Raw genomic sequence first — 6,518 nt, 5'->3', positions numbered from 1 at the left:
GCTTGAACATTATGCCTTCCAGGGAGCTGAACACTAGGCCTTCCCAGAGAGCTGAATGTTTATGGCCTTCCCAGGGAGTTGAACGTTATGCCTTCCCAGGGAGTTGAACGTTATGCCTTCCAGGGAGTTGAACGCTAGGCCTTCCCAGGGAGTTGAACGTTATGCCTTCCCAGGGAGTTGAACGCTAGGCCTCCCAGGGAGTTGAACGCTAGGCCTTCCCAGGGAGTTGAACGCTAGGCCTTCCCAGGGAGATGAACGTTAGGCCTTCCCAGAGAGCTGAACATTAGACCTTCCCAGGGAGCTGAACGTTAGGCCTTCCCAGGGAGCTGAACGTTAGGCCTTCCCAGGGAGTTGAGCGCTAGGCCTTCCCAGGGAGATGAACGCTAGGCCTTCCCAGGGAGCTGAACACTAGGCTTCCCAGGGAGCTGAACATTATGCCTTCCCATAGGGCTGAATGTTAGGCCTTCCCAGGGAGTTGAACACTAGCCCTTCCAGGGAGTTGACCACTAGGCCTTCCCAGGGAGCTGAACGCTCTCTCTGTCTCTCTCTTTCTCACACTTTCTCTACCCCTCCTCCCTCCGCTCTCCCTGCCTCCTCCCTCCCTCCAGATTGATGATATATTCTCAGAGTTGCTCATTGTGTGCCTATATGACTTATTACACTAGAAATAAGAACATGTCGCTTGGTGAACAGATGAATGGCATAATGTTGTATTAGAGAATGTTAGACAGAGGGTGAGTGACATGATGTTGTATTAGAGGAATGTTAGACAGAGGTTGAGTGCCATGATGTTGTATTAGAGGAATGTTAGACAGAGGGTGAGTGACATGATGTTGTATTAGAGGAATGTCAGACAGAGGGTGAGTGACATGATGTTGTATTAGAGGAATGTTAGACAGAGGGTGAGTGACATGATGTTGTATTAGAGGAATGTTAGACAGAGGGTGAGTGACATGATGTTGTATTAGAGGAATGTTAGACAGAGGGTGAGTGCATGATGTTGAGTTGAAGGAATGTTCGACAGAGGGTGAGTGACATGATGTTTTGTTATAGATGTCAGACAGAGGGTGAGTGACATGATGTTTTGTTATAGGAATGTCAGACAGAGGTGAGTGACATGATGTTGTATTAGAGGAATGTTAGACAGAGGGTGAGTGACATGATGTTGTATTAGAGGAATGTTAGACAGAGGGTGAGTGACATGATGTTGTATTAGAGGAATGTTAGACAGAGGGTGAGTGACATGATGTTGTATTAGAGGAATGTTAGACAAGAGGGTGAGTGACATGATTTGTATTAGAGGAATGTTAGACAGAGGGTGAGTGACATGATGTTGTATTAGAGGAATGTCAGACAGAGGGTGGGTGACATGATGTTGTATTAGAGGAATGTTAGACAGAGGGTGAGTGACATGATGTTGAGTTGAAGGAATGTTCGACAGAGGGTGAGTGACATGATGTTTTGTTATAGGAATGTCAGACAGAGGGTGAGTGACATGATGTTTTTGTTATAGGAATGTCAGACAGAGGGTGAGTGACATGATGTTGGATTAGAGGAATGTTAGACAGAGGGTGAGTGCATGATGTTGGATTAAAGGAATGTCAGACAGAGGGTGAGTGACATGATGTTGGATTAGAGGAATGTTAGACAGAGGGTGAGTGCATGATGTTGGATTAGAGGAATGTCAGACAGAGGGTGAGTGCATGATGTTGGATTAAAGGAATGTCAGACAGAGGGTGAGTGACATGATGTTGGATTAGAGGAATGTTAGACAGAGGGTGAGTGACATGATGTTGGATTAGAGGAATGTTAGACAGAGGGTGGAGTGCATGATGTTGGATTAGAGGAATGTCAGACAAGGGTGAGTGACATGATGTTGTATAGAGGAATGTTGACAGAGGGTGAGTGACATAGTTGTATTAGAGGAATGTTAGACAGAGGGTGAGTGACATGATGTTGGATTAGAGGAATGTTCGACAGAGGGTGAGTGACATGATGTTGAGTTGAAGGAATGTTCGACAGAGGGTGAGTGACATGATGTTGAGTTGAAGGAATGTTCTACAGAGGGTGAGTGACCAACCCCACTTGTTTTTCTGTGCTATGCTCCACCAGCAGGGTTTTTGATACCACTAAGCGTTTAAAATGTTTTGGGGGTTGTGAGCTACAGAGGACCAGAAGGTGAGGGGCCTTACGTGTTCTCTCCACTAGTTGTGTACACGTAGACTGATGGATAATAATCATGCATAACGATTAGATGATACACCCTGTATATAAAGTACTCTGTTTTGTAGGAACACACCTGTAATGTTATTGCCTGTGTGCGTAGTAGACTGCTACTGACATCTGAGGGTTGTATTATTTCGAGCAGGGGGAGGAAGAAGGGCCACTTAGACCTACTAGTCTGGCAGTTGTCACCTGGTGATAAATGAAGAGAGCATATAAACGCTGACCCATTAGGTGTTCTTTGACACAACACCAAAACCAGGACATGAATAGTCACTGTTGGCTGAGGAAGCAGAACTCTAACGATTAATCATCCTCTATATTTGTCTTTCCCGGACTAGCATCCTCTCCTAGGCTTTTATAAGAGAGAGTTTGTGTGTGTGTGTGTGTGTGTGTGTGTTGTTGTGTTGTGTGTGTGTTGTGTGTGTGGTGTGGTGTGTGTGTGTGTTGTGTGTGTGTGTGTGTGTGTTGTGTGTGTGTGGTGTGTGTGAGAAACTACACGGTCATTTAAAACTCAGGAACATTCATTAACTGCCCTGGTTTCCACCAGTCAGACTAAACGGAGGAGACTAGAATAAGAGGTTGGAGCAGTAGGTAGCACAGTACGTAGTACAGTAGGTAGTACAGTAGGTAGTATAGTAGATAGCACAGTACGTAGTACAGTAGGTAGTACAGTAGGTAGTATAGTAGTATAGTAGGTAGTATAGTGGATAGTATAGTAGGTAGTATAGTAGGTAGTACAGTAGGTAGTATAGTAGGTAGTATAGTAGGTAGTACAGTAGGTAGTACAGTAGGTAGTATAGTAGGTAGCACAGTACGTAGTACAGTAGGTAGTACAGTAGCAGTATAGTAGGTAGTACAGTAGGTAGTATAGTAGTATAGTATAGAAGTAGGTATACGGTAGGTAGTATAGTAGGTAGTACAGTAGGTAGTACTGTAGTAGAATAGTAGTATAGTGGTAGTATTAGTACAGTAGTATAGTAGGTGGTATAGTACAGTAGTATAGTAGGTAGTACAGTAGGTAGATAGAGTAGTATAGTAGGTAGTACCAGTAGGTAGTACAGTAGGTACTCTAGTATGTAGTATAGTAGGTAGTACAGTAGTTGTAGTAGTAGGTAGTACCGCATGTAGTATAGTAGGTAGTACAGTAGGTAGTACAGTAGGTAGTATAGTAGGTAGTACAGTAGGTAGTATAGTGGTAGTATAGCAGGTGTATAGTAGGTAGTACAGTAGTATGTAGGTAGTACAGTAGTATAGCAGGTGGTATAGTAGGTAGTACAGTAGTAGTACAGCAGGTAGTATAGCAGGTAGTATAGTAGGCAGTACAGCAGGTAGTATAGCAGGTAGTATAGTAGGTAGTATAGTAGGTAGTACAGTAGGTAGTACAGTATGTAGTACAGTAGGTAGTACAGTAGAGTATAGTATGTAGAAATAGCAGTTAGTACAGTCATATAGTAGGTAGTACAGTAGGGTATAGCAGGTAGTGCAGTTAGTATAGTAGGTAGTACAGTGTGTAGTTATAGTAGGTAGTACAGTATGTTAGTATAGTAGGTAAGTAGCAGTAGGTAGTATAGTAGGTAGTACAGTATGTAGTATAGCAGTAGTTATAGTAGTAGTATAGTAAGCAGTATAGTAGGTAGTATAGTAGGTCAAATATAGTACAATAGTAGTACAGTAGGTAGTTACAGCAGGTAGTATAGTAGGTAGTACAGTAGGTAGTATAGCAGGTAGTACAGTGGTATAGTAGGTAGTACAGTATGTAGTATAGTAGGTAGTACAGTATGTAGTATAGTAGATAGTACAGTAGGTAGTATAGTAGGTAGTACAGTAGGTAGTATAGCAGGTAGTACAGTAGTATAGTAGGTAGTACAGTATGTAGTATAGTAGGTAGTACAGTAGGTAGTATAGTAGGTAGTACAGTAGGTAGTATAGTAGGAAGTACAGTAGGTTGTACAGTAGGTAGTATAGTAGGTAGTATAGTAGACAGTGTAGTAGGTAGTACAGTATGTAGTACAGTTGGTAGTACAGTAGGTAGTACAATAGGTAMAATAGTAGGTAGTACAGTAGGTAGTACAATAGGTAGAATAGTAGGTAGAATAGTAGGTAGTACAGTATGTCGTATCGTAGGTGGTATAATAGTACAGTGGGTAGTACAGCAGGTAACATAGTAGGTAGAATAGTTGGTAGTAGGTAGTATAGTAGGCAGTATAGTAGTATAGTAGGTGTTATAGTAGGTAGTATAGTAGTATAGAATGTAGTATATTAGCACATCAGGTAGTATAGTATTATAGAAGGTGGTGTACAGTAGGTGCACAGTAGGTAGTATAGCATGTAGTATAGTAGGTAGCACATCGGGTAGTATAGCAGTACATTGGGCAGTATAGCAGGTGATATAGTAGCACAGTATGTAGTATAGTAGGTAGTACAGTATTGCATTAGGTAGTATAGTAGGTAGTACAGTAGTACAGTAGTACATTAGGTAGTATAGTAGGTAGTACAGTAGTACATCAGGTAGTATAGTAGTCAGTACAGTAGTACAGTAGGCAGTATAGTAGGTAGTACATCGGGTAGTATAGTATGTAGTATAGTAGGTTGTACAGTAGTACAGTAGGTAGTATAGTAGGTAGTACAGTAGGTCGTACAYTAGTACAGTAGGTAGTATAGTAGGTAGTACATTAGTACAGTAGGTAGTATAGTAGGTAGCACAGTAGTACATTAGGTAGTATAGCAGGTAGTATAGTAGGATGTACAGTTGTACAGTAGGTGGTATAGTAGGRAGTATAGTAGTATAGTAGGTAGTATAGTAGTACAGTAGGTAGTATAGTAGGTAGCACAGTAGTYCAGTAGGTAGTATAGTAGGTGGTACAGCAGTACAGCAGATAGTATAGCAGGTAGTATAGTAGTATGGTGGGTAGTATAGTAGGTAGTATAGTGGGTAGTATAGTAGTAGTTAGTACAGTAGTTAACATTCGGTAGTATAGTATGTAGTACAGTAGTACAGTAGGTAGTATAGTTGGTAGTACAGTAGCACATTAGGTAGTATAGTATGTAGTACAGTAGTACAGTAGGTAGTATAGTAGTACATTCGGTAGTATAGTATGTAGTACAGTAGTACAGTAGTAGTATAGTAGGTGGCATAGTAGTACATTGGTAGTATAGTAGGTCGTATAGTAGGTAGTATAGTAGGTGGTCAGTAGGCAGTATATTAGGTGGTATAGTAGGTAGTATAGTAGAAGTACATTAGGTAGTATAGTAGGTGGTATAGTAGGTAGTATAGTAGGTAGTATAGTAGGTGGTACAGTAGTACATTAGATAGTATATAGGTGGTATAGTAGGTAGTATAGTATGTAGTACAGCAGGTAGTAGAGTAGGTAGTACAGTAGGTAGTATAGTAGGTAGTACAGCAGGTAGTACAGTAGGTAGTTTAGTAGGTAGCACAGTACGTAGTACAGTTGGTAGTACAGTAGGTAGTTATAGTAGGTAGCACAGTACGTAGTACAGTAGGTAGTACAGTAGGTAGTATAGTAAGTATGGTAGGGTAGTATAGTAGGTAGTGCAGTAGGTAGTATAGTAGGTAGCACAGTACGTAGTACAGTAGGTAGTACAGTAGGTAGTATATGTAAGGTAGCACAGTACGTAGTACAGTAGTGTAAACAGTAGGTAGTATAGTAGGTAGTATAGTAGTTAGTACAGTGGTTAGTCCAGTAGGTAGTACAGTAGGTAGTATATTAGGTAGTACAGTAGGTGGTATAGGTAGTAGTATAGTAGGTAGTACAGTAGGTAGTACAGTAGGTAGAATGTAGTACAGTAGGTAGTATAGTACATTAGTATAGTAGTAGTAGTATAGTAGTACAGTAGTATAGTAGGTAGTACAGTATGTAGTAGTCATAGTAGGTAGTACAGTATGGTAGTACAGTAGGTAGTATAGCAGGTAGTATAGTAGGTAGTACAGTAGTAGTCAGTAGGTAGTATAGTAGTATAGTAGTAGTATAGTAGGTAGCACAGTAGGTGGTAACAGTAGGTAGTATAGTAGGTAGTACAGTAGGTAGTACAGTAGGTAGTATAGTAGGTAGTATAGTAGGTAGTATAGAGGTAGTATAGCAGGTAGTGCAGTAGGTAGAATAGTAAGTATAGTATGTGGTATAGTAGGTAGTACAGCAGGTAGTATAGTAGGTATATATAGCGGGTAGTATATGTGGGTAGTATAGTAGGTATATATAGGTAGTGAATGTACAGTGGTATATTAGGTAGTATAGTAGGAACTACAGTAGTATAGCAGGTAGTATAGCAGGTAG

This window comes from Salvelinus sp. IW2-2015, unplaced genomic scaffold (assembly GCF_002910315.2).
Source record: "Salvelinus sp. IW2-2015 unplaced genomic scaffold, ASM291031v2 Un_scaffold629, whole genome shotgun sequence".
In the NCBI taxonomy this organism is placed as follows: domain Eukaryota; kingdom Metazoa; phylum Chordata; class Actinopteri; order Salmoniformes; family Salmonidae; genus Salvelinus; species Salvelinus sp. IW2-2015.
The sequence above is the reverse complement of the archived record's forward strand: the minus strand, read 5'-3'. Positions refer to the sequence as shown.